The sequence below is a fragment of the Schistocerca piceifrons genome, chromosome 3, assembly GCF_021461385.2.
Source record: "Schistocerca piceifrons isolate TAMUIC-IGC-003096 chromosome 3, iqSchPice1.1, whole genome shotgun sequence".
In the NCBI taxonomy this organism is placed as follows: Eukaryota; Metazoa; Arthropoda; class Insecta; order Orthoptera; family Acrididae; genus Schistocerca; species Schistocerca piceifrons.
The window spans coordinates 704,655,704-704,683,002 of NC_060140.1; the positions used below are offsets into that span (position 1 = coordinate 704,655,704).

The 27,299-nt window shown below is 43.3% G+C and overlaps 1 non-coding gene across 1 annotated transcript; it reads right to left on the bottom strand.

Annotated features, from left to right (window-relative positions):
- Positions 1–11,144: 11,144 nt before the first annotated feature.
- Trnat-ugu lies at positions 11,145–11,219 on the bottom strand. The gene has a single exon. It is a non-coding gene; the product is annotated as a tRNA-Thr (tRNA).
- Positions 11,220–27,299: the final 16,080 nt, after the last annotated feature.

Genomic DNA, 27,299 nt, shown 5'->3' on the forward strand with positions numbered 1-27,299 from the left:
TGCGAATCCGATATGGACCTGCGTATAGAAGTTCAAATTTACTGCACTTACCTTTTAATTTGCTGGATAAATAGTGGGTACGTACTAGTATCTTCTGTCCAACGTGAAAGTCGCGGCGTGTACAAACCTGTTTTTGCTGTCTTCTCCGGCGCTCTGCGGCACGTTTGATGTTCTTCAGCGCAATGTCAATTATTTCGTGGTGTCGTAGGCGACGACTTTTGGGAAATTCTATTAATTCTTTAATTTTATTCGGTGGTTCAACGTTTTTCAGTATAACAGTCGGAGATAGCATAGTGGATTCATTTGGAATGGAATTAATTACATCTTGGAATGAGAGTATGTGTGTATCCCAATCAATATGTCTTTTGTGGCAGTATATTCGGCACAGCTTACCAATTTCCTTCATTAATCTTTCACAAGGGTTCGAAGAAGCGTGGTACTTGGATATATAAATCGGAGAAATGTTTCTGGCTCGTAACATGCGTGTCCATACGCTACTACGAAATTGAGATCCATTGTCAGAAATTACTTTCATTACATGCCCTACATGAGATAGAAAATGTTTTACAAATGCTTTCGAAACAGTTTTAGCAGTAGCTTTGCGTAATGGAGTGAAAGTAACAAATTTTGAAGTGAGCTCAACAGCGACAAAAATGTAGCAAAAACCTCTGTTAGTTCTGGGAATCGGACCAAAAATATCTACTGCGGCCATGTGTCTTAATTTAACAGGTATAATGGGATATAAAGGAGGAATATGTGAAGTGGTGTCTGATTTAGCTTTCTGGCAAATTTTACAAGACGCTAAAACTCGTCGTATACGTTTCTCCATGTTGGCAAAATAACAGTTCTGTCTCAGTATAAGAAAACATTTTCGTGCTCCGTAATGTGCGTAGCTTAAATGAGTGTACCAAATTAATTTGTTAACCAGTTCGTCAGGAATGCATAATAACCAATTGTTGCTGTCAGGATGAGAGCGGCGAAACAGAATGTCATTGCGTACAGTGTAGTGGTTCCTAATCGTAACATTATTCCTATCTTGCCATAGGTGTTTAATTTCTTTCCACACATTGTCTTTACTTTGCTCCTTTGCTATGTCCTGTAATGACGATGAAATAAAGTTTTCAAATGCAACTTGCTGAATGTACATGACACTGAAATTTGTTTTGCAGAAGTTGGTTGCTACGTCTTGCTGATTGTTGCTGAGAGAACGCGATAGTGCGTCTGCTATAACATTTTGTGTACCGGGAATGTGAACTATTGTAAAATTAAATTCTTGTAAATATAGTTTCCATCTACTTAATCTATCATGAGTAAATTTAGCCGAAAGTAAAAATTGTATCGTTCTGTGGTCTGTGTAAACGGTGGTATGTCTGCCATAAAGAAAGTGCCTAAATCTCGTGAAAGCCCATACAACACATAATGTTTCCAATTCTGTAACAGAGTAATTTCGTTCAGCAGATGACAAAATGCGACTTGCAAATGCGATGTTTTTAATTACTGTAGAACCATCTTCTTCATTTTCCTGGAAAACGTGTACGCCTAAAGCGGTGTTAGAACTGTCGGTGGCAATGGAAAAATTTCTAGTAAGATCTGGGTGCGATAATAGTGGAGCATTCAACAAAGCATTTTTCAAATAACATTCTCATGAGCAAAATTCTGCGTGTCAAAAATAATGTTTGCGTTACTGTAATATGCAATCTGTGCTCTATCTGGTTAAAATCTATCGTATGTGTCGTTATTTATTTTACGGGAGGATGCTGTGGCATATCCACTATATGAACTGTTCTGTTATTTCTTACTGACGTGTTACGCTATGGATGACACCTATTGTCTGTTTCATTCATGATTATTCGTTGTTGCTGATGTTGTTGCTGCTAATAAGATCGACTGTTATTAAATGTACGCTGAAAATCGTGCTCATCATTTTTTTTTTTTTTTTACGTCTGTCATGATAGTAATTTCTATACGGCGCATTGCGATAGGAATTAAAATGGTGTGTTGTCTGTACGTAGTTATTTCTTTGCTGCCATGCGTTACTATTTGTTGGAGCTGGGACTATACGTGCACGCGGCGGAACATTAAAGTTTGGTTGACCTTGTAGACTGCATTGTTGGTTACGTATGCTAAGCGGTTGACTTTCATGCTGTTGCGGTGAAAAACATCTATTGTTACTAAAATGTGGTTCCTGTTACTAATAATTTTACACATACTGATGATTACGATTTTATCTGTAATTAAAATTACGGCGGTAATTGTCATTACGGGAGTGCCTACTGAAAATTGTCACATTCGGTAAAATATTTCACATATCCGGTTTTCGTTACTTGTTTCTTAATACTAGGTAGAGCAATAGTTAAAGAGCAGTTTTGATAGATATAAAGGATAGTAGAAGAGAAGGCAGCAGTGCAGAAAACTAAAGATGAAACAGCACTACTACAGCTCGGGGCCCTATGCTCGCTACGGCACATATTCATTAAAGCGTAATGAATCCCCTGAGGTCACTTACGCACTGCAAATAATTTTTAGCTTTTGTGTTATAGGCAACGGCGGTACAAATTCAGAAATAAATTGCTGTCTGCATGCTAATTCTAGTTTCTTCATTACAGGCAATGCTGTTGAAAGTGCAATAATAAATTGTCGCCTCAGGTTCAAAGCTAGTTTCTCCATTACAGATAATAGCGGTGAATGTACAAAGATAAATTGTCGTATACAGTGCAAATCGTGTACCTGTACGCTGTCATTATTAAATTCCTTACATTTTCTTACAAATGCAAATTGCTCGAAATCTACGTTCTCGTCCCTCAGTTTGATAACACGTTCAGGTTTGTGTGTGAATCTGTTCGTCTGTGTCATTTCGGATTTCAAGTTGCGTAGCTTTTCGGATTTTAAGTCGCGTGGCCTTTCGGATTTTAAGTCGCTTAGTTGCTGTAAATTGCTCACATTATACACGCTGCGTGAGTCAGACAAATGTTCGCAAAGTGGCGTCTGCTGTGCTGTGTTATTAACTGAAATATTTTTCATCTCTGTTACTACTTGTTGTAAACTCGATAACTTTCTACGCAACGTGTTATTAGACGAATCGATCTCATTAATTGTCTGCTGTAAATTTTGAAATTCAGGTGTTTGGATAAATGAAACCGGTGCAGTATCGTCTGATTTATTGTCATTAGTATTTTCGATAACATCAATACGACTGGCCAATTCATCACATTTTTCAGTCAGTATTTTAACCTGATCATCGGTTTTAGAATCAGACGCATTAATCTGTTTTTGCAACTTGCGCGTAGTTTCGCTCAGTTTTTTAACATCAGCTTTGATGACATCGCAATCCTGTGTTAGATCTAGTTGTTCGAATCTATCTGTCACTGTTTGAATATTTACTGTGTGTGTATCTGTTTTTGCTTTAAGATCAGAAATTTCATCCTGTAATTCCGCGTTCAATTGTTCTATGGTATTAATTTTGTCGGACACTGTAGTAATATTATTGTCTACATACGTCTTCGCTTTCGCGAATATTTTACGTTTGTCCTCTTGTCTCTGTGCAGTGATTGTTTCCATGACTTGTCGTTTTACTTTGTTTTGATCTTGAATAAATCTGCGGAAACGCGTATTACTGTTCTGTATGTGTTGACTAAAGCGCTCGTTAATCTGAGTGTTCTGCTGTTCGAATTTCGTGTCTATCTTTGCGTCCATAGTGCGCGAAAGTTCTACCGTCATTGCTCTAAACTCGTCCCGTAATTGTGCAGCTTTTTCAGAGCATTGTTTAGCGACTCCGCTAATTTCGTCTCTGAGTGTTTCTGTTGCGACTGTTTGCATTTCTCTTAGTTCTTGCGCAACAGATTTAATTTCTTCGCTATTTTTTTGTGAACACGCCTCAATTTCCGCGCGCAACTGTTCCTTAGTGTCATGACACTGCGCGGCAACAGCTTTAATTTGTTCACTAAGCTGCCTCGAATTGTCGTCAAATTTTTTATTTTGTTGTCTGAGCTGTTCATTAAGTTGTTTGAGATCTTTACTACTGTTGTCTTGTTTTTCGTTCTGTTCACTAAGTTGTTTGCTCATTTGTCGCAACAAAGCCATAATTGGATTCGACTCAAGGTCAGCATTTCTATTCTCTGTGCTGTTCAATAGTGGATCTGGAATTGTTTCACTTTCTGTAACCATTTGGTCATTTTGAAATTTACAAAAAGGTTTGTCAGTCAAATGTAAACTATCAGTCATTATTTCGCAATTAAATAAATCCGCCCTACTTTCACTACACTGATCATTTTCATTCGAAAAATTCGTCTGTACATTACTTGGATTTTCTAAATCGGGTGTGTTAAACTCGGCAGCGCTCATTACCATAGAGCATTCTGCGTCATCAATTGTCGTCAAGTTAACAGACGAGACAATTGAGTTCGTTTGTTCATCATTAAGGTGAAAGTCATCTTTAGTGGTTGGAATGCACTGATTGTTAGTGAACGCAGGATTGTCATCATTACGTTGCGTATCACAATTACTATCGGTCACGTTGTTTAAGTCGGTAATTTCATTCACAATACTTCGCGATACACTATTCACAGTCTTTCGCGGCATTTTTACAATAGTCAAAATTTTTCACAAAACAAATGAGCACAATGCAAAAGCAACACACAAATACAACAAAGCAACAAATTGCCGTTGACCTGTAGAGAGAAAGTCACAAGATTAATAAAAGCGTAGTGCCAAATCCTAATTATATCTAAGCAAATAAGAGCAGATATCTGACTGTTGCTCAAAAGACTCTCAACGAAATACGATCCTGGACTGGGTGTCGCCAAGTGTAACCTCCCCACCGTAATTTTAAAGAAAGGACGATGCTAATTAGAAATGCTGATGGACATTGCTCTAAGCGTAACCTGCCCACAATGAAATGTACTGACAATGGCAACAAAAATGTGAAATACGCAATCTGACTCAAATATAAATCCTTCAAAAAATTAAAGTCCATTCAGTGACAAGAAAATTCAATTAAACCGAAATATCGGTCTTTGGCCCTGTGTAAAACAATCAGAATTAAAGTCTTACCTCAGAATAAATCAATGTCACATATCTGCTCTTGTTGTTGCGCACCGCTTGGAGGAACTGCATTGCAAATAATAATATTCTCTTTTTTTTTTTGTGATTTTAGTGGAATTTTTCTTCAAAAGAAGTGGAATGAAATGGGAAGTGCAACGAAATCTTGAGTTCAATAAAAAATTAAACTTTTGAGAAAATGCTTTTGAAATAAAAAAATTATTATTGGGAGACTTGTTGGAGAATAATTACAATAAATAAAATTTTTCATTATCTAATGATTATATTAATTAACAGTATACCTTATTCCTCATCTTGACCAGTGTTGCCGACCGCCTACATCACACAACCGCACTGGGCTGCTACTACTGACCGACCGCTCTGCATGACGACTATTAGGGTACTGCTCTCAACTAGACAGAGCTACAGACTCGCAACGACTGCTACTAACAGACTCGCAACGACTACTGACTGCTACTGAGAACCGCTCGCAACACTCGCGCGGTCAAGCGCATACTCTCTGGTCACAGATGCTACAATGCCTCGCCATCGCTGCTATGTTACATACGTGTTTCACCTAGAACCGCTCGGTCACCGCGGCCGGCTACAAATCACTCAACTTCTACACCTTCCCGTACAGCACAGCACTGTCAGCAAACAACCGCAGATTGTTGCCCACACTGTATGCCAGAACATTTACATATATCGAATGATGGACGTTCGCCATCGGGGATAACATACTGGGTTCTATTACTTAAGAAATAAGCGACCAACTCACATACCTGGAATCTTATTCCATATGCTCGGATCTTCGTTAACAGTGGGGCACTGTGTCAAATTCTTTACTTAAATTAAGAAAGATGGATTCTGCCCGTTGTCCTTTATCCATAGCCTGCAGTATATCATGTGAGAAAAGGGCAGGCTGAGTTTCGCAAGAGCGACTCTTTCTAAAAACCTTGCAGATTCGTGAACAGACTCTAAAACTGCCAAGGCTGAATCTGGTGGCCAGTAAAGAATCCATCAATTAACTTGGTCTCACGTAGACCTTTTACACGAGATATCTTCCCTGAATACGAGAGTTGGAACTTAAGTAGTGGCAACTATTTATTCACAACCGATGCCAAAGAGTTAGATGTTTGCGTCTGTTACTGTCCTTCAAAGCAGTCACCACCTTTGTGTAGAACCAGTTGCCAGCGATGTGGAAGGCGTAGTATACCGTTAGCAGAGCCTGTTCTGTTGATGGTGCGAATGGAGCGGTCTAAAGTTATGGTGATTCTCGTGTACGACTGTGATGGTCTTATCCTAACGTATTACGTTCCCCCACGGCAGACCTTCAATGCACAATATTACTGTTCGTTTTTGGAGCATCACTTGCGATAAGCTTTGCGAAAGAAGCGGCTACCCTTTCTGCGCAACCCACCCATCATTTTGCATGACAATGCGCGGGCGTATACAGAGCAAGTTTGGCTGCTCTATTCGGTAGATGGGTCTGGGAAGTACTGTACCATCCACCATACTTTGATTTGATTCCGAAGATGAAGGAACCACGTCGTGGCATTCGCTTCAGAACTGTTCCAGAGTTTCGACAGACAGTAAGTAGTTGACAATATTTAAGTTCCAACCCTCGTAATTAAATTTCTACCTCAATAGAGAAAACATTTTTGTCAGTTGCAATTAACTTTTTCTCTCCTGTGGCGAATAACCTGTCTTTCCGATACACATTCCATGACTCGCTAAATATCTCGGAGCTTTCTACTTCGGGTTTCAGCCAGCTCTCGGTCCCAAGAATAATTTGAGAGCGAGAACTTTTCTGGAGACCGGTAAATTCGGAAACTGTGTTACACAGAGTAGCTAAGAGAAACACCATCTACATTCTGTATATAAGGAAAGACTACACAGCGCGTTTCTCATTCACATTTATGTGTTGGTTGTATATGGTAATGAAGGGATATGTCTCGTTTAAGAACACTGATGAGCCAAAACGTTATGATTACCTGCTTAATACTTTGTTTGTCTGTCTTTGGAACGAAATACATCTCTGCTTCTGCGTATCAGGGATCCGACAGTTTGTTGGTAGGTTTGTGGAGATAAGTGGCATTAGATGTCTACGCACAGGTCAAGTAATACGCGTAAATAATGGGCCGCAGATGTGCGTGCGCGGTGATGGCACACGATAGCGACCCACATGGATCCCATAGGATTTACATCAGGTGACTTTGGTCATCGAGACGTAAACGTGAGTTCACTATAATGTTCCTCAAACCACTGTACCATGGTTCTGGCTCCGAGACACGGACAATTATACTGCTGCAAGATGACATCGCCATCGGGGAAGACAAGTATGATGGGATGCAGTTGGTTAGCAGGTGTTAGCGTGTTTTAGATTACTACCTTAGTCCCAAGCAAGCGCAGGAGAATGTCTCCCATAGCACAATACTGCTCCCACCAGCCTGAATCCGTGGCGCGCTGCAAGTTTCGAGCCGCCTTCCACCTCGATGACGGCGTTTGTGAAGACGACCATCGGCCTAGTGTAGCAAAAATGTAATTCACTCGAAGAGCCGACACGTTGTCATTGATCGACGGTCGAATCCCGATGATCCCGTAACCACTGTAATTGTAATTTACGATGTAGTTGGGTCAACATGTAAACACGAATGTGGTCTGCTGCAGAGCTCGGTGTTTAACAATGTACGATGAACCGTGAGCTCCGGAACACATGTGCGTGCACCAGCATTGTGATCTTTCGGCAGAGATACCAAAGATCACCATTTGTCCCACTTTACAGAGCACACAAGCGTCCGAACCCCACGTTCTGTGAAGAGTCGTGGAAGTTAAACCATTTACCGCCTAGTAGTAGTTTCACTATCCTCCTACTTCTTTCCGTAGATGCTCACGACAGTAGCACGTGAACATTCGACAAGCTTCGCCGTTTCCGAGATACTCACTCACAGGCTCTGCGTGATAATACTCTGCCCTTCATCCAAGTCGCTTATCTTAATGCATTTTCCCATTTGCAGCCCATATATTCGCTAGTGTGGCCGGCCGGGGTGGCCGAGCGGTTCTAGGCGCTACAGTCTGGAGCCTCGCGACCGCTACGGTCGCAGGTCCGAATCCTGCCTCGGGCATGGGTGTGCGTGATGTCCTTAGGTTAGTTAGGTGTAAGTAGTTCTAAGTTCTAGGGGACTGAAGACCTCAGAAGTTAAGTCACAATGTTGTAGCTGATCAGTGTAAGTCTGCCACCACGTTTCACGATTAGACGTCAGCAGAATCATAGAGTAATTGAACTTTTATAATAAGTTAAACGCAGTTTACTTCTTCAGTCAGTACTTGCTAATGAAATTAGGTAGATGAGTTTCAGCAGCAAGTGCCTTGCTCATGTCTTGCATTACTGGGTCACGATTTTATAACAACTTACTGAGGTGAGCGGAATGTGTTTTAAGCGTTTATTCTAGAGGCCATAAAACGGATTTATTTACGAATATCGAGATTTTCACTGTTCATGCTTCCGGCCAAAGTGAGATCCTAAATGAAAAGTTTGCAGTTTGTGCAAAAATGCTCCACAGTTTGAGATTGTGCAATCGCAAAATATTCACGAGTAAATTAGTTGCAAATCTATCTCCCGGGAAAAATCTATCTTCTAGTAACTAATGTAATTAAGTGACTTCCTGGAATCACTGGTTAAACTCACAATATTTTCAGATTTTTTATACAAATATTATAATTGTCTGTCCTTGTCTGAGTAGGCTGTTTTATATTCTATCAGCTGAAACTCCTTGTGCAAAATAACTGCTAGAACAATGGAATTGTATTGCTTGTGCTCATTAAATGTATTTATTAATATGCTTAAACGCAAAAATAGACGTTCTTAAAAGTGACTCATTTGATGATTATTTGGCTGGGTTCGCTTTGCGAGAAGTGGAGGTCAAATATTCAAAATGGTTCAAATGGCTCTGAGCACTATGGGACTTAACTTCGGACGTTGTCAGTCCCCTAGAACTTAGAACTACTTAAACCTAACTAACCTAAGGACAACACACAAATCCATGCCCGAGGCAGGATTCGAACCTGCGACCGTAGCGGTCGCGCGGTTCCAGACTGTAGCGCTTAGAACCGCTCGGCCACTCCGGCGGGCGGTCAAATATTCATCCCGTCACTCTGAATTATGTATGCAACCGTTTCTCTGAGTCAATTTGGGCGAAGATGATGATAGTTGCATGATGTAGGCCATGACAGTTTTCTCCCTCGTCCTTATGTAACTAACTTAGTGTCACCGTAGTAACGACTTATGTCACGAGAGGTGGAACTTAAACGCTAACCTTTCTTTCTTCTTTGGTGAAATTCCATTGCAGTCCTTGTAGTCTCAGTCCTAGAGAACTTTTATGGAGTTTGAGAACAAGGAGGGAGCTTACAGAAGCTAAGCTGCGAGAGCGGGTCCTGTGTCTGGGCTGGGTAGCTCAGTCATTAAGAGCTTTGCTGGGAATAGCAGGATACTGTGTTAGAATCACGACCCAGAACTCAGTTTTTTGACAGGAAGTTCTGTCCGTGACTCTTTCTGAGTTGAGTGCACCCCATTCAATGCTTCATGTGACGTAAAGCAATGAAGGAAATTTATTGATGAGGGTCAACAATCAACCTTTCCTGTAAAACGCTGTCAGACTAAACATGTACAAACGCGACTACTGAAATTTCAGAGCTATTTACAAGGATGTAATAACTCATGTGGAAGTAAGAGTTTGTCGAAGTTTGACTCATGAGGTCGTGCTTTTCATTAACAGCGGATAAGTCTGTGCTAGAGGTTCTCTCCAGTCACCGATATCTGGAAGCCGACTCTGAAAACGGCTCAGAGAATTTAAGTAAAGCGAGTATTTTCAACATGCCTCACAGACGACAATGTGGTGGTCGAACCCAGGAATCTGGGGCAGCTACACTACTAGTCATTAAAGCTGCAACATGAGGATAGATAAAAAATGTAGGAAGGTATCTATTACCTGCGGCTGCACTCCCACATCAATAGTTTTGTTATCATTAGTGGTGATACGTAAGGTATTGTGTGTGCAATAGAGTCGGCTGCCGTCACGTGTCTCCTGCCTGACTGGGTAAGCATAGCTCCTGATGTGCTCGCCCCACCCCCCTCCTTTCCCCCTAAATCATAATGTGACGGAACAACATGTACAATATGCAACAAATTCAGTAATTCTTTAACATGGTTTATATTCACTGACGTAAAAAAGGTGTTCCATTCCCCACTTCACCTTCTTGGCAGTCGATTTTTTTTTTCCTTTTCTTTCAAAATTTCTATGTTCTTTCTTTCCGCTTAAACTACCTACATGGAATATTTCATCGACGTCGGTTCAACGGTTTAGGCGTTGAAACGTAACATTTAATAATATTAGTATGCAAGTAGAGATTAAACATATTGAGGATTGTGTAAGCATTGTATTCATTACATTGAATCTTTTTACGTAGAATACATCAGCCAAAAAAAGCATTTACAGAAGACAGAGCAAGAAAATCAAAGAGTAAACAGCTTTCTCAAAGCGTAAATAGTTTTTCCTAATTTACGTAACATTCTGCAAATCAGTATTTACACAGTTCAGTCACATTAATGTGACCACTTGTAAAAAGCCTAAAAATCCATCTTTTGCAAAGCGGACCATCTGCGAGACATGCTGGAAGAGAGTAAATGAGATTCTGGATGGTACCAGCAGGGATGTGGAGACATGCCGACTCCAGTGTTGTGGTCAGGTTTCTCGGTTGAGGATCCATGGCACGAAGAGCTCGATGGAAGTGGTCCCACAGATTCTCCATTGGGTTTGGTGATCATGGCAGTAGGATAAACTTATCCTGGTTGTTCCGAAAGAACAGATACCAATGATGACCATACAGCTTCTCTAGAAAGAAATGATAATTAATCGAAACCCTCAGCTGCCAACAGGTGTTGCTGATATACCTCAATGGGGACAGCTGAATATGTGTGCCCCAACCGTGATGACTGGGTGTTGTGTGATGTCCTTAGGTTAGTTAGGTTTAAGTAGTTGTAAGTTCTAGGGGACTGATGACCATAGATGGCAAGTCCCATAATGCTCAGAGCCATTTGAACCATTTTGTGCCCCAACCGGAACTCGAACCCGGGATCTCCTGCTTACATGGCAGACGCTCTATCCATCTGAGCCACCGAGGGCACAGAAGATAGCGCGACTTCAGGGACTTATCCCTTCCACGCTTCCCGTGAGACCCACATTCCCAGCTGTCCACAACCTACATTCGTAATGTTCCTAAAGGATATTTGCCCATTCACTCATTACTCGCGCCAGCTAAGGTGACGATTCCCGTAAGAGTTTGGGCAAAGTGTGCGCATTCGCACAGAAGGAGGTCAGTGGCCGGGTAGCCATTAACTATATGAAGATAATAACTGTTCCAAAAGAACACATACCAATGACGACCATGGAGCTTCTTATCCTGGTTGTCTTCGAATCATGTACGTACGCAGCGAGCTGTGTGACACATTGCATTGTCCTGCAGGTAGACGCCATCGTGCTGTGGTGAAAACGAACTACATGTGGGGTTGAACATGGTCCCAAAGGATAGACGCATATTTGTGTGGATCCAGTGTGCCTTCCAGAATGACGAGATCACCCAGGGAAGGCCTCGAAAACATTCCCCAGAGCATAGCCTTCCCTACTCCGGCCTGGAACCTTCCGTCGATTGTTGTAAGGTGTTTGCTTTCAGACATTTCTAGAGTACGCGCCAACAGTCATCTATGTGACTGAACATAAAACGTGATTCACCTGAAAAGATCACCTGCCGCGACCCAGTGGACGTCCGGTTGCGATATTGTTGAATAATTCCAGCCTTCGTCACCGATAAGTAGCAGTCAGCATGGGTGCATGAACCAGGCGCCCACAGCAAGTTCACTGAACAGTCGTTGAGGAGACACTGTTGATAGCCCCTTGTCTCATATGGGTGATCAGTTACTCAAGTTTAATGTGGGTGGACCATGTATGCTGCAGCACATACTTTCTAATGTAGCCTATGTCCTTCCTCAGGGTTCAAGCTATGTACACAGCAAATTTCATCGAAATTGTTTCAGCAGTTTAGTCTTGAAAACGCAACAGCCAGGCTTACTTTCGCAGTTTTAATATTAGTATGGATTTATTTGCTGCTCACATACAGCAAAGTTCAAGCTACGTACACAGCAAATTTCATCGAAATTTTTTCAGCGGTTTAGTCGTGAAAACCCGACAGACAGACTTACTTTCGCATTTATGATATAATTGTAGCTGATGTGGGGATGTAGAGTGTGTAGATATTAGCACGCAGAGCTGCCACCTATGGCAGCAACAACCGCTCAAACTTGGCTTTTCATCGGGTCAAAGCGAGCTTTCATAAGACATACGGGCATGTCACTTCATGCATCTTCAACTCTTTGCCATAGTTCATCAGTGGTGACGGCCAGAACAACGATCGAACACTCCCTGTATCGGGATAGTGTGGATAACGTATCGTCGTACATCACGGAGATCTCGAAGATAGCACGAAAGTACCTGCATTAACACGTCAGAAACGTAACATCTGCTGTGCAACTTACGAGCCTTGCAAATCGCAGGTGATTGTGTTGTGTATCCAACTCCACCTCATACGATCAAAGCCAGCTGCTGTGCCCGAATGACAATGAGAAATGCAACACCTGTATTCCTCGGTGCCTCCACACATGGATACGGCAATTGTGACGATGCGCGCACAACCGAGGCTCTCCCGAAAAAACAACATAGTCCCCCTGATCTGTCCAGTCTAGTTGTTCTTTATAACAAATGCTCATCATCTCGGCCGTCGTTCATCAACAATACGTGTAGTCGTCGAACAATGTTGTGAACAGCACTGTACGGCATATCAGTAGGTGTGACGGGAAACTGCCCTCGGATGTTATTTCTTAGCGTTCCTAATGAGGTCGAACGATCGTGGTATACTTGCCACTTTAGGTAACCTCACAACCAATATTCAGACGGATTAAGGTCTGGGGATGGGGGAAGCAAAGCATGAAGGAAGTAGCGGCTCAGCACGCGATCATCACCAAACGATGTGCGCAACAGATATTTCGCACGTTTAGCAATATGTGGAATCGGAGTATCTCGCAGCCGTCACGTTGACAGTTTGAAAAGCAGCAACCCGCATTTCATCGAAGAAAAAGGGTCCAATCACGATTGACGTGGTAAATCCACACCGCACCGTGACATCTTCGTCATGAATTGGGTTTTCCACGACAGTTGCAGGATTTTAGGTAGGGAAAATTCTCCAGTTGTCGGTGTCGATGGGTCCTTGTAGTGTGTATGGGCTTCGTCGGCCCACAACACGTTATACAACCAATCGTTATCTTTTTCCATTTTTTGAAGTGCCCGCATCGTAAATGCTATCCGCTTCACAAAATTGGTGGCTAACAGCTCACGGTGCCGCTGGATTTTGTATGGATAGTATTGGAGAGTACGCCTTAGTGGTATCCAATAGTAAAGCATGGAATGCCGGTGCTACGTGTGACATCGCGGATGCTAATTTCACCATGCGAAGATGAATCCGATAAAGTCACCATTTCTTCTTCAACTGTCCAAGCAGCAGTAGCACTTGTGTCTGGTCTTCCACTAGTGGGGGCATCGGCGAAACAGCCTGTAGATTCGAACTCAGTGATAATTTCCTTCACAGTGGCACTTGTCACAGGAAATTAACCCGTTCGAATACCCTTCTCATGGCTATAGGATCGCAAAGAGCAATAGCGGATTCTCCATTCTGATAGTAAAGCTTCACTAAGAGTGCCATCTCTGGTAGAGTCAACATGCCGGCCGGCCGGAGTAGCCGAGCGGTTATAGGCGCTACAGTCTGGAACCGCGCGACCGCTACGGTCGCAGGTTCGAATCCTGCCTCAGGCATGGATGTGTGTGATGTCCTTAGGTTAGTTAGGTTTAAGTAGTTCTAAGTTCTAGGGGACTGATGACCTCAGCAGTTAAGTCCCATAGTGCTCAGAGCCATTTGAACCATTTTTCAACATGCCGCGATAGCTGGCGCATCTGACTCCCTCTCTCACTACAGCTCATTTTCTACACGAATGTCCAGCGGCGTCCCTGACGTGTTGCTGTTCAGCGCCTTCTGTTGGCCGGCATTTGCACTCGTCTTCGGTTTCAATAAGACCCCATATCATTTCAGGCATGTGTGTCGAGTTCTATTTCTTTACCTACATTATTCCGTGAATTACTGCATTTTCAAATGTTAACGAACTTTTGGGTCACCCTGTACTTCAAACTCCAGATACCCGGGATGTTAATCCGGCTAACGCTATAGTGTTTGACACGATATGTGGGTAAAATATGACCTTCATAATGACCGTGTTTTCAAGTGAAATGTATCAAGGATGCTCAGTGGAATACAGGGTGCCGAAGATAATGATTCCCGAGCAATTGCGAGTTGGGCGAAATCTACAACAGCTGCTAGGTCATAGAAATAATGATAAGCAAAGGATCTGCAATTGACGCCCGTTAGTTCCCTGTGGTATGCTTCAGTGTGGTCCCAGCTGAGTTAGGCTTCTAGAGAGGAGGAGGCATTGAATACGCTAAGGTGGAGTCATCGGATACAGAACTATAGATAGTAGAGAGCAGGATATTGGAGCTTCACCGCATCAGACGAAGTAACTCTAATCAAGAACACCTGCCAACATAACTTAGAAGTAGATACCCTCGATGTAGCGAAGCAACTCACGTCACTGAAAAAGCAAGTCTTCTGGCCCAGATTGTATACTAGTTAGGTTCCTCTCAGGTTGCGCTGGTAGCGCAGCTCGATACTTGTCAAGAATATACAGCCGCTCCCTCGATGGAAGATCCGTACCTGAACAGTTGCACAGATCACACCAATACTCAACAAAGGAAACAGGAGCAATCCGATGTATTACGCGCCCATATCGCTGACATCGATCTGCACCAGGATTTTGGAACAATAATGTGTTCGAACATTATGAATTGCTTCGCAGAGACCAATCTTTTGATGCATAGGCAGCACGGATTCAGAAAATACGGTTCTTGTACAAGTCAACTAGCTCTTTATTCACACGAAGTAATAATTGCTGTCGATAACGGATCTCAAATTGATTCCATATGTATAGATTCTCAGAAGGTATTTGCCACCGATCCTCACAAGCAGCTTTTAATCGCACTGCGTACCTATAGAGTATCGCGTCAGTTGTGCAACTGTATTCACGATTTACTGTCAGAAAGGTCGTAGTTCGTAGAAACTGACGGAAAGTCATCGAGTAAAGCAGAAGTGATATCTGTTGTTCTCTCAAGGAAATGGTATAGGGTCTCTGCTGTTCTCAATCCATATAAAAAAATTAGGAGACATGAGTAGCCGTCTTAGATTATTTGCAGGTGATGCCGCTGTTTGCCGTCTAGTAAAGTCATCAGAAGATCAAAACCAACTGCAAAATGATTTAGACGAGATATCTGTATGGTGTGAAAAGTGACAATTAAATAACGAAAAGTGTGAGATCATCCACATGAGTAGTAAAAGGAGTCCGGTAAGTTTCGGTTACACGATAAATTACACAATCGTAATAGCTGTCAATAATTGGGTTATTCGTCTAAGTAGCTAGAGATAACAATTATGAACAACTTAAATTGGAACGATCACATAGAAAATAATGTGGGAAAGCTGAACCAATGGCTACGTTTTATTGGCAGAACACTTAGAAGATGCAAGAGATTTACTAAACGGACGGCCTACACTCGGCGCTCCGCCCTCTTTTGGAGTGCTGCGCTCTGTGGATCCTTACCAGATAGCATTAACGGAGTTCATCAAGAAAGTTCAAAGAAGGGCAGCACATTTTGTATTATCGAGAAATAGGAAAAGAGTGTCAACGGACATCATAGGGGATCTGGGGTGGAAACCATTAAGACAAAGGCATTTTTCGTTGCAGCGTAATCTTTTCGCGAAGTTTTAATCACCAACTTTCTCATTCGAATGCGAAAATATTTTGTTGGCTCCAACCTACGTAGAGAGAACTGATGTTCATAATAAAAGAAGAGAAATAGTAGGTTTCACGGAATAATTTAAGTTTAGATTTTTCCCGTGTGTTGTTCGAGAGTGGAACTATAGAAAAATAGTCGAAAGGTGATTCGATGAACATCTGCCACGCACGTAAATGTGAATTGATGAGTGGTCATGTAGATGTAGACGAACTGTGTTAAGGTTACTCCAGATGGTAAAATATGCGTCACATATGGGGTAGCGCAAGTGGTAGCCGTCTAGGCATGTTCGTCTATCTTCAATGACGTCACTTCCACACTCTCTGCTTTCAGATGTCCACCTTTTCAACGAAAAGATAGAACCATTGTCTCTTGACTGTCTTACGATACTGCTCGTGCTGCTAACGCCACAGGTGGGCATTTTCATATGCTCTGTGCTTGGGTATGTTGTCGCTTTACGATGCAAGGCAGACGTGCAGACACCGGACAATGCCTGCCATCGCGCTGGCTTCCCCTTTTGAGTGGCACGAGTCACTCTGCACGGGTTGTGTTGAACGAACAGGAGGGGCCTCCGGCTGTATCCGCGCGCCCGTTGGCCTTCACTCCCCCATCCCACGCCGCTCGATAGTCGCCGCCTGTGAGTCGCTGCCACGCCCTTCCACGTGGCTGCCTGGTCTCCTTAACACTTTCCTCAGACGTTTTGCGTTTAGAAGGAATGGAAGCAAAGGCTGTTGCACTCTCGGCGCAAAAGAGAACGCACAAATGACGACAGGCAAAGATTAGTAGAGGTTCGCGGGTCTGTTAAAAGATCTATGCGCGAAGCATATACTGCCACCGTCATACCTTAGCAATAGATATGGCAGAGAACCTGGAAAAAATCTGGTGTTATGTAAAATGGCCAAGCGAGTCTAAGACTTCCATCCAGCAACTCGTTGACCAGTCTTATGTGGCAATAGAAGACAGTAAAACGTAAGCCTAAGTTCTAAATTTCGTGTTTAAGAGCTCGTTCACCCAAAAGAATCGTACAGACATACCGTCGTTTGACAATCCCACAGACTACCGTGTGGACGACAAAGTAATATCCGTCCCTAGCTCAGAGAAGCAACTGAAAGCGTTGAAAACAAATAAATCGCAGGTCCGGATGGAATCCCAGTTCGGTTTGAAAAAGAGTATTGTAAGGCATTGACCCCTTACTTAGGGAATCTCTCGCCCAGCACGAAGTCCCAAGCTACTGGAAAAAGAGCAGGTGATTCCTCCATAAGAGTAAAAGAATGGACCGGCAGAATTACAGACCAGTATCCCTGTCTTCGGTTTGCTGCAGAATCATTGAACATATTCGCTGTTGGAATGTAATAAATTTTCTTGTGACTGAGAAGCTCAAGTAACGAATCAGCTTGGTTTGAGCGAAACTCAGCTTGCCCTTTTCTTGCATGATACACTGCGTGGTGTGGTTGAAAGGCAACAGGAAGATTCCATATTTCTAGATTTCCCCACTGCAGACTGTTAACAAAAGTACAAACATATGGAATAGGTTCCCAGATATGTGAGTGGTCCGAAGTCTTCTTGAAAACAGAACCCAGTACGTTGTCCTTAACGGCGAGTGTTCGTAAGAGACAAGCGTATCGTTAGGAGTGTCCCAGGGAATTGTGATAGGAGCGTTATTATTTTAAATGTACAGAAATGATCTGGCGGACAGGGTCGGCAGCAGTGCGGTTGTTTGTTGTGATGCTCTGGTATACGGTACGTTGTCGCCGTTGAGTGACTGTAGAAGGATACAAAATGACTCAGACATAATTTCTATATGGCACCTAGCTCTAAATGTAGAAAAATGTAACTTGATGCAGATAAATAGAAAAAACAAATCAATCGGAGCTTATTGTTCGAATACAACACTAGTACTGTGATGATTGACAGAGTCACGTCGATTAAATATCGAGGCATCACGCTACAAAAACTATATAAAATGCAGTGAGCATGTAAAGGTTGTGGCAGGAAAGGCGAATGGTCGACTTAGGTTTATCGGTAGAGTTTTACGAAACCGAAGTTCATTTCTAAAGGAGGGCTTTTAAAGAACGATAGTCCGAACTGTTCTTGAACAATGCTTTCTAAAACCGTGCTCGAGTGTTTGCGATCCGCACCAGGCGGGATTAAAGGAAGAGATCGAAGCAATTCAGAGCTGCTAGATTTGTTACCGATAGATTAGAACAACGCGCAAGTGTTACGGAGATGATTCAGGAACTCAAATGAGAGTCCCTCTAGAGAAGGCGACGTTCTTTGCGAAAACGCTATTGAGAAAATTTCAAGAACTGGCGTTTAAAGCTGACTAAAGAACAGTTCTATTGCCGCCAACGAACATTTCACGTACGGACGACGAATACAAGATACGAGGAATTACTACTCATTTTATTGTTGTGGTCTTCAGTCCTGAGACTGGTTTGATGCAGCTCTCCATGCTCCTTCATCATCTGCAAACTTCTTCATCTCCGTGTAACTACTGGAACCTACATCTTTCTGAATCTGCTTACTGTATTCATCTCTGAGTCCCCCTCTACGATTTTTACCCTCCACGCTTTCCTCCAATACTAAATTGATTATCTCTTGATGCCTCAGAACATGTCCTACCAATCGATCCTTCTTTTAGTCAAGTTGTGCCACAAATTACTCTTCTCCCCAGTTCTGTTCAGTACCTCTTCATTAGTTACGTGATCTATCCATCTAATCTTCAGCATTCTTCTGTAGCACCACATTTCAAAAGCTTCTGTTCTCTCCTGTCTAAACTATTTATCGTCCATGTTTCACTTCTATACGTGGCTACACTCCATACAAACACTTTCTGAAAGGACTTACTGACACTTAAGTCTATACTCGATGTTAACAAATTTCTCTCCTTCAGAAAGGCTTTCCTTGCCATTGCCAGTCTACATTTTATGTCCTATCTACATCGACCATCATCAGTTATTTTGCTCACAAATAGCAAAACTCAACTGCTACTTTAAGTGTCTCATTTCCTAATTTAAGTCCCTCAGCATCGCCTGATTTAATTCGACTGCATTCCATTATACTCGTTTCGTTTTTGTAGACTTTCATCTTATATCCTTCTTTCAAGTCACTGTCCATTCCGTTCAGCTACTTCCAAATCCTTTGCTGTCTCTGACAGAATTACAATGTCATCGGCGAACCTCAAAGTTTTTGTTTCTTCTCCATGGACTTTATACCTACTCAGAATTTTTCTTTTGTTTCCTTTACTGCTTGCTCAATATACAGATTGCATAACACTGGGGAGAGGCTACAACCCTGTCTCACTCCCTTCCCAACCACTGCTTCCCTTTCATGTCCCTCGACTCATGTAACTGCCATCTGGTTTCTGTACAAATTGTAAATAGCTTGTCGCTCCCTGTATTTTACCCCTGCTACCTTCAGAATTTGAAAGAGAGTATTCCAGTCAACATTGTCAAATGCTTTTTCTAAGTCTACAAATGCTAGAAACATAGGTTTGCATTTCCTTAATCTATCTTCTGAGATAGGTCGAAGGGTCAGTATTGCCCGCGTGTTCCAACATTTGTACGGAATCCAAACTGATCTTCCCCGAAGTCGGCTTATATCAGTTATTCCATTAGTCTGTAAAGCATTCATGTTAGTATTTTGCAACCATGACTTATTAAAATGATGTTTCGGTAATTTTCACTCCTGTCAACACCTGCTTTCTTTGGGATTGGAATTATTATATTCTTCTTGAAGTCTGAGGGTATTTCGCCTGTCTCATACGTCTTGCTCACCAGATGGTAGAGTTTTGTCATGGCTGTCTCTCCCAAGGATGTCAGTAGTTCTAATGGAATGTTATCTACTCCCGGGGCCTTGTTTCGACTTTGGTCTTTCAGTGCTCAGTCATGTTCTTCACGCAGGATCATATCGCGCATTTCATCTTCATCTATGTCCTCTTTGATTTCCATAATATTGCCCTCAATGACATCGACCTTGTATAGACCCTCTATATACTCCTTCCACTTTTCTCTTCTTTGCGGAGAACTGGGGTTCTCTTTCTCCAAAGGTCTTTTTAATTTTCCCGTAGGCAGTATCTATCTTACCCCTAGTGATATATGCCTCTACATCCTTACATCTGTCCTGTAGCGTTGTGGCCGAGCGGTTCGAGGCACTTCAGTCTGGAACCGCGCGATCGCTACGGTCGCAGGTTCGAATCCTGCCTCAGGCATGGATGTGTGTGATGTCTTTAGGTTAGTTAGGTTTAAGTAGTTCTAAGTTTTAGGGGACTGATGTTAAGTCCCATAGTGCTCAGAGTTATTTGAACCATTTGTCCTGTAGCCATCCCTGCTTAGCCATTTTGCACTTTTTGTCGATCTCATTTTTGAGACGTTTGTATTCCTTTCCGCTTGCTTCGTTTACTGCATCTTTATATTTTCTCCTTTCATCAATTAAATTCAATATCTCTTCTGTTTCCCAAAGGTTTCTACTAACCCTCGTCTTTTTACCTACTTGATTCTCTGCTGCCTTCACTATTTCATCTCTCAAAGCTACCCGTTCTTCTTCTACTGCATTTCTTTCCCCCGTTCTTGTCAATCGTTTCCTAATGCTCGCTCGGAAACTCTCTAAACCTCATGTTGTTTCATTTGATCCAGGTCCCATCTCCTTTAATTCCCACCTTTCTTCAGTTTCTTCAGTTTTAGCGTACAGTTCATAGTCAATAAATTGTGGTCAGAGTCCACATCTGCCCCTGGAAAGTCTTACAATTTAAAATCTGGTTACTATATCTGTCTTATCATTATATAATCTATCTGAAACCTTCTGGTTTCTCAAAGTTTCTTCCACATATACAACCTTCTTTCATGATTCTTAAACCAAGTGTTAGCCAGGATTAAGTTACGTTCTGCGCAAAATTCTACCAGGCGGCTTCCTCTTTCGTTCCTTACCCCCATTCCATATTCACCTCCTACTTTTCTTTCTCTTCCTTTTCCTACAATTGAATGCCAATCCCCCATGATTATTAAATTTTCGTCTCCCTTATCTGAATAATTTATTTTATCACATCATATTGTCACGTAGCAGAAGGTGTAATTAGATGAATGACGAACGCTAACTTCACTTAACGAAGGTTTATTCAGCACTTGAACATACAAGAGCGCGGAGCGAACTGCCTCCGGACAGAACACATACAGTATATATACAGCTACAGAACATTCCAGCACAATGACTCTTGACTTTTGGGGACACCTCTAGAATGTACTCGAACTGAATATAGAAATTAAAATGGCACAGGCTAGGTTAGATTTGAACTTACGACCCTCCAGGCAATACTTTAGCATCATAACCACTACAGCACGGAGCTACTTAGGTTCTTCTGCGACATGGCTCCCTCCTTAAGAGAACAGCGTCTCGGTGTTACGTCGTCCTAGTCCGGGAACGAGCCATCGATCCTGCATACTCCGACTCCTGATGACTGATTCTCACCCTGGCGGTGATCTTCTTAGACCTTCTTTTGCCGCTACGCTCTTCGTCACCTTTCCGCTTGTTGCCTGTCGCTGGAGCTTCGAATTTACCATGGGTTGCAGAATCCTTATAGGGCTTCATTCGAAGGACGTGGAGCGTATCTCTGATATTTCGTCGTCTTGTGTCTGAGTCGAAATGTTCAACTTCATAAGTAACATCAAACAAAGTAGCGCCTGAGAAGCTTCGCAGAGAGACCAACCTTCCGAACAGGAGTGAAGATCCAGACGAGGTCACCAGGCTGGTAGACAGCAGGGCAGTGACTCACGTCATACCTTCGGCGATCGTTTTCTTGAGCCTACACGCAACAGTATTGTACCATAACCACTACACCACGGTGCTACTCAGCTTCTTGTGCGAAAATATTTTATGTCACTGCTGCTCGCTGAGCATGACGCTACGTCGTAATTCTAAAAAGTCGTCGTTATGATTGGTCACTTGAGGAGGAAGGAACGGGAACTTTATTACACAATGATAAGCCAAAGAAACTGGTACACCTGCCTAATATCATGCAGGGCCCCCGCGAGCACGCAGAAATGCCCCAACACGACATGGCATGGACTCGACTAAGGTCTGAAGGAGTGCCGGAGAGAATTGGCACCATGAATCCTGCAGCGCTCTCCATAAACCCGTAAGAGTACGAGGGGCTGCAGATCTCTCCTGAACAGCACGTTGCAAGGCATCCCAGATATGCTCAGTAACGTTTATGACGGGGGTGATTGGTGGACAGCGGGAGTGTTTAAACTCAGAGGAGTGTTTCTGGAGCCACTATGCAGCAGTTATGGACGTGTGTGGTGTCACATTATCCTGCTGGAATTGCCCAAGTCCGTCGCGACGCACAGTGGACATGAATGGATGCAGGTGGTCAGACAGGATGCTTATTTATATGTCACCCGTCACAAATGTACCTAAACGTATCAGGAGTCCCATATCACTCCAACTGCACACGCCCCACACCATTACAGAGCCTCCACTAGCTTGAACTGTCCCCTGGTGACATGCGTGGTCCATGGGTTCATGAAGTTGTCTCCATACCGTACACGTCCATCCGCTCGATACAATTTGAAACGAGACTCGTCGGACCAGGCGACATGTTTCCAGTCATCAACAGTCCAATGTCGATGTTGACGGGCCCAGGCGAGGCCTAAAGCTGTGTGTCGTGCAGGCATCAAGGGGACACGAATGGGCCTTTGGCTCCGAAAGCCCATATCGATGATGTTTCGTTGAATGGTTCACACGCTAATACCTGTTGATGACCCAGCACTGAAATCTGCAGCAATTTGCGGAAGGGTTGCACTTCTGTCACGTTGAACTATTTTCTCCAGTCGTCGTTGGTTTCATTCTTGCAGTATCTTCTTCCGGCCGCAGCAGTGTCGAAGATTTTATGTTTAACCGGATTCCTGACATGCACACCGGATTCCTGACATTCGTGGTACGCTCGTGGAACGGTCGCTCGGTAAAATCCCCACTTCATCGCTACCTGGGAGATGCTGTGTCCCACCGCTCGTGTGCCGACTATAACACCACGTTCAAACTCACTTAAATCTTGATAACCTACCATTGTAGCAGCAGTAACCGATCTAACAATTGCGCCAGACACTTGTCTTATATAGGCGTTGCCGACCGCAGCGCCGTATTCTGTCTATTTACATATCTCTGTATTTGAATATGCATGCGTGTGCCAGTTTCTTTAGCGGTTTAGTGGAACTGGTTGCCACGATGGATGGGTTGAGGATCTGCTGTTGTCCATTGCTTCTCACGTTTTCCGTCATGACTGATGCTCATCGACGACTGAGGAGGCAGTTACTCGCCGGAAGCGCTCGCGTCACGTGTCGTTCGTGCGGCCTGTTGGAGTGGCACTAGGATGGGGCAAGCCTGTATCTATCCTCTCTCTTCATGTTATTAGGATGTTTTATTATTTCTACGGTTTCTCTGATACTGAGTTTCGTCAAAGGCGGCTGCTTGGCCAGTACGCAGTTTTCGTTAATTTTAATTTCCTTGCCACAGTCTTACCGGTGCTCGGCCACTGTAGATTTACTGTGTTGCCCCAGACGAATGTGCCCTTATTATGTCCTCTATGCGCATTGCTATCGTCCAGACGGTTTCAGAGATGTATACATCTCCACACTAACATTCTACCTTGTTCTATCTGCCTTGTGTAAAGCATCTATCGTGTCCTTGGTGGAACCTAGCACATCCTGGATCTTGCTGCGTCTGTGGTAGACAGGCTCGTCACCAGCCCGGCGCAGGAGTTTACCTATCCGGCCAGTGACGTTCTAACGTAAGCGCGCGGTTGGCTGCAGTTTGTAGATTTCTTGCCTATCTCGCTTTCCTTTGTTTGTTGCCATGGCTGTTTGGATTGTTATATGGTTGTAGCCATTGTCCACGAACGTTCTGCGTAGCGTTTTGAGTTCATGTGCTATGTTCTGAGCATCGCTTGGGCACTGCGAACCAATGGCCGACGAACAGATAACTGAATTCTGCGCTGGTTAGTGGTTCAATTGGGCGTGCAAATATCCCCGCTGGCAGCAGATATAGTCATCGAGGCCTTTGAAGCAACGGCACTTTCTTCACATTCTTTACGCCCACGACGCGGTTTCAGATACGTGGACGATACGTTCACCATATGACCCTCATGGTGAAACGGAGCTACAGGTTTCACGAATATTTGAATATTTGAATAAAATGCGCGGCAAGATGCAGTTCACGCTCGAGGTAAAGAAGACGTGGAAGCATACGGAATGTCAGACGGCACTCGACACAGTTTATCGGAAGCCTACACTTAAAGTCAGCGTTGCATGCGCCAATCCAACCAAGCCGACAGCATCGCACATACGAAAACGTGGGCGATGAATTCGTCTGGGGCAACACGGCAAGTCTGCAGTTGCCGAAATCTAATTTACCGACACTTCGTACTGGCCAAGGAGCGGGCTTCGACGAAAAGCGAGATCAGAGAAGCTAAAGAAATAATAAAACACCCAAACAACATTGACAGAAAGGTTGGATCCAGGCTGGTTTCCAGCCCCGACAGGCCGCACCAACAACACGTGACGCGAACGCTACCAGCGAGTTTGCATCAGCAGGCGGAAAACAGGAGCCCACGCCTCAGTCGTCGATGAGCTACTATCATAGCACACAGTGCGAGAAGCAACAGACAGGAGCAGTTACCCACTCCATCCACCGTAGGAACCTATTATAATGAAGTTTCCGCTCCTTCCACCTCAAATGACCAGTCATAATAACGACCTTCCAAAATTAAGACGCGACGTCATGCTCAGTGAGCACCTATCACATAAAATGTAAGCGACTCCTCGCAGCTAGTGCACATCAGTAGATGCAGAAGGAGGCCGCTGTAACCGTGGCCGAAATATTGGTTCCTGCAGTGTAGTTTTTTTTCAATTATTTCGCTGTACGAGGCTCAGAGAACCTTTATGTCATGTGCATAATATGCAAGTACAGGACTGTAGTCAAGAAAGAGCAATCACACTAGGAGCAGTCTTCCGCGTTGGGACCACTGTTTCCGCAGGGAAACATTCTGCACTCGATACTCGGTCCATATTAACTGTTGCCGAAGGAACGGGTACGTTCCAGCCACTAGTAGCCCACCGCCGATGCGGAGCTGTCAGTGAGTCACGCCTACCGGCGGAACGGCCGCGATGGAACGCTTCGAAGGAACTACGTCGTTGCATGCAACATCGATCGCAGCTCTCTGTAATCTGTAAAAGGTTACAAGCGGAAACCCTGTGGCTGTGGCATGGCACAAATGCTACTGATTTGTTTAAAAGACTGATATTCTAACTGACCGGCACGGGTAGCCGCGCACGTTAGCACGCCGTTTCCGGGATTCGGGGAGGTGCGCCGGCCTCTGATCGAATCCGTCCGGCTGATTAACGACGTGGGTCGGTGTGCAGGCTAGCCTGGAAGTGGTTTTTAGGCGGTTTCTCACGTCCCGCCTCCGTTACAGGATTGGCAAACATTTCGGAAATGTTCTCACACTTTCACATGGGAACACACTAAAGACAGATGGGGGAAACAAATTCCATCTCAGGAGGGTAGGGGAGGGGTGGAGTGTAGGTGACAGCAATGGCATCCGGCCACCCTCTCCTCTACCCCTAACATCCAGAATAATGTGCTGACACCGTGAAGAATGGGATGAAGACCAGGAAAAAGATGAAGTTTGAAATTGTAACCACAAGAAGAAAAGCAGTGTATAAAAACTGAACAGTGTTCTTACGAGGTGTCATATGAAGACTCGCTTTCCTGTTGGTGAATCACATGGACATACAAATAAAACTTTTTCCAAGAGGGGGGCGAAATTCAAAATTTACTTGTTTTGATATAACTGATTCGATGAGTCTGAAAATGTATTGTGCCCCACCAAAAACTGAACTTAAGATATACAAAAAACTAAATTTATATCAAAAGAGTGACAGTTATCTATTTACTATTTTTAGGGTAGATTGCTTTGGTATCCATATGGTAGGTGTAATTTAAAAGTACATGCGAAGCACACCTTTTTACGTTATTAATATGAATACCACCTTCTTGGTTCAATGATCTGAAGTTACATCCTCACATGATTAAATCTATGTACCCAGAGTGTCCAACGAGTTACGAAATAAAGATATATTCGTAAACGTAATTCATTTATATTCCAATGAAGTCAGGCTGGAACGGAAAATTAGATATCTCAAATAGGAAAAAAGAATGACAGAGTGTACTGCTGGACATCAACAAATGTACATCAGTAATTTCCCTCGAAGTGGAGAGGGAAACACGGAATAAAGTTTAAAATATAACAGGAATAAATAAACCATCTCTGATTTATTCCAGAGGCAACCCGTTACGGCATTCCATTATGCCACCATCAGGCCCTCTGTGACAACATATTGGCTGAGCATATATTGCCAGAAATAATATCAGCCAAAAACGAACCAGTAATATATATATATATGAACGAAGAGATATGGGTTTTATCGACAAACAAAGTGTTATAGATGGAATCACAGCTGTATGCGCTTTTTTAAAATTTCACTTTATCCATCCTTACTATGAGGGACGATAGGATGACAGCCGATATATATCTTCGCCCATGGACTTATTGCATTACTTTCATAATTACTGTTTTTGCGCGTCGACAGGCATAACGAACATGAACAAAATGTGTTTTGTAAGCTACATCTTTTTAATTGTTTAGGTACCTCAGGATCAATACACGACTAGATGAATGTGGGGAAACTTCACAGAATCATCCTCAGATTGGCTGGTAGAATGAACTCTGAGCAATCTAGCACAGCACCAAGGTAATCTTCGTCTCTCCAGTTTGTCACATTATTGTGCAGCACGCCAATTGGAAATGGAAAACTCGCAGGTCTGTGACTGCATGTGGCTCCGCGTTTCACCCACAGACTCTGAGAAGGTCTCAATCCTAGAGAGCACAGTTTTTCGATCTTTCACTATCTACTAGCGCACTAAATACTATTTCCTTTCTTCAGCTGACATGTTTGAGATTACATACAGAGGCACACGCCTACAATATAATATGACTGAGTTCTGCAAAGGGTCCACAATAGCTTTGTCGTGTAAAACTGAATGTAGAATCAGCAACCCATATTGAATATTCTTTCTCACAGGCAGATGGTAAACTAATGTTGTGATTCTATTGTGCATCAGTGAGGAGGGGGGCGTCCTTATGGGACTGAGGTTGGACGACGTGCACGTATTCTGCTGCCGCGTATATCTGCTGGAAGTCGCCGACGGCAT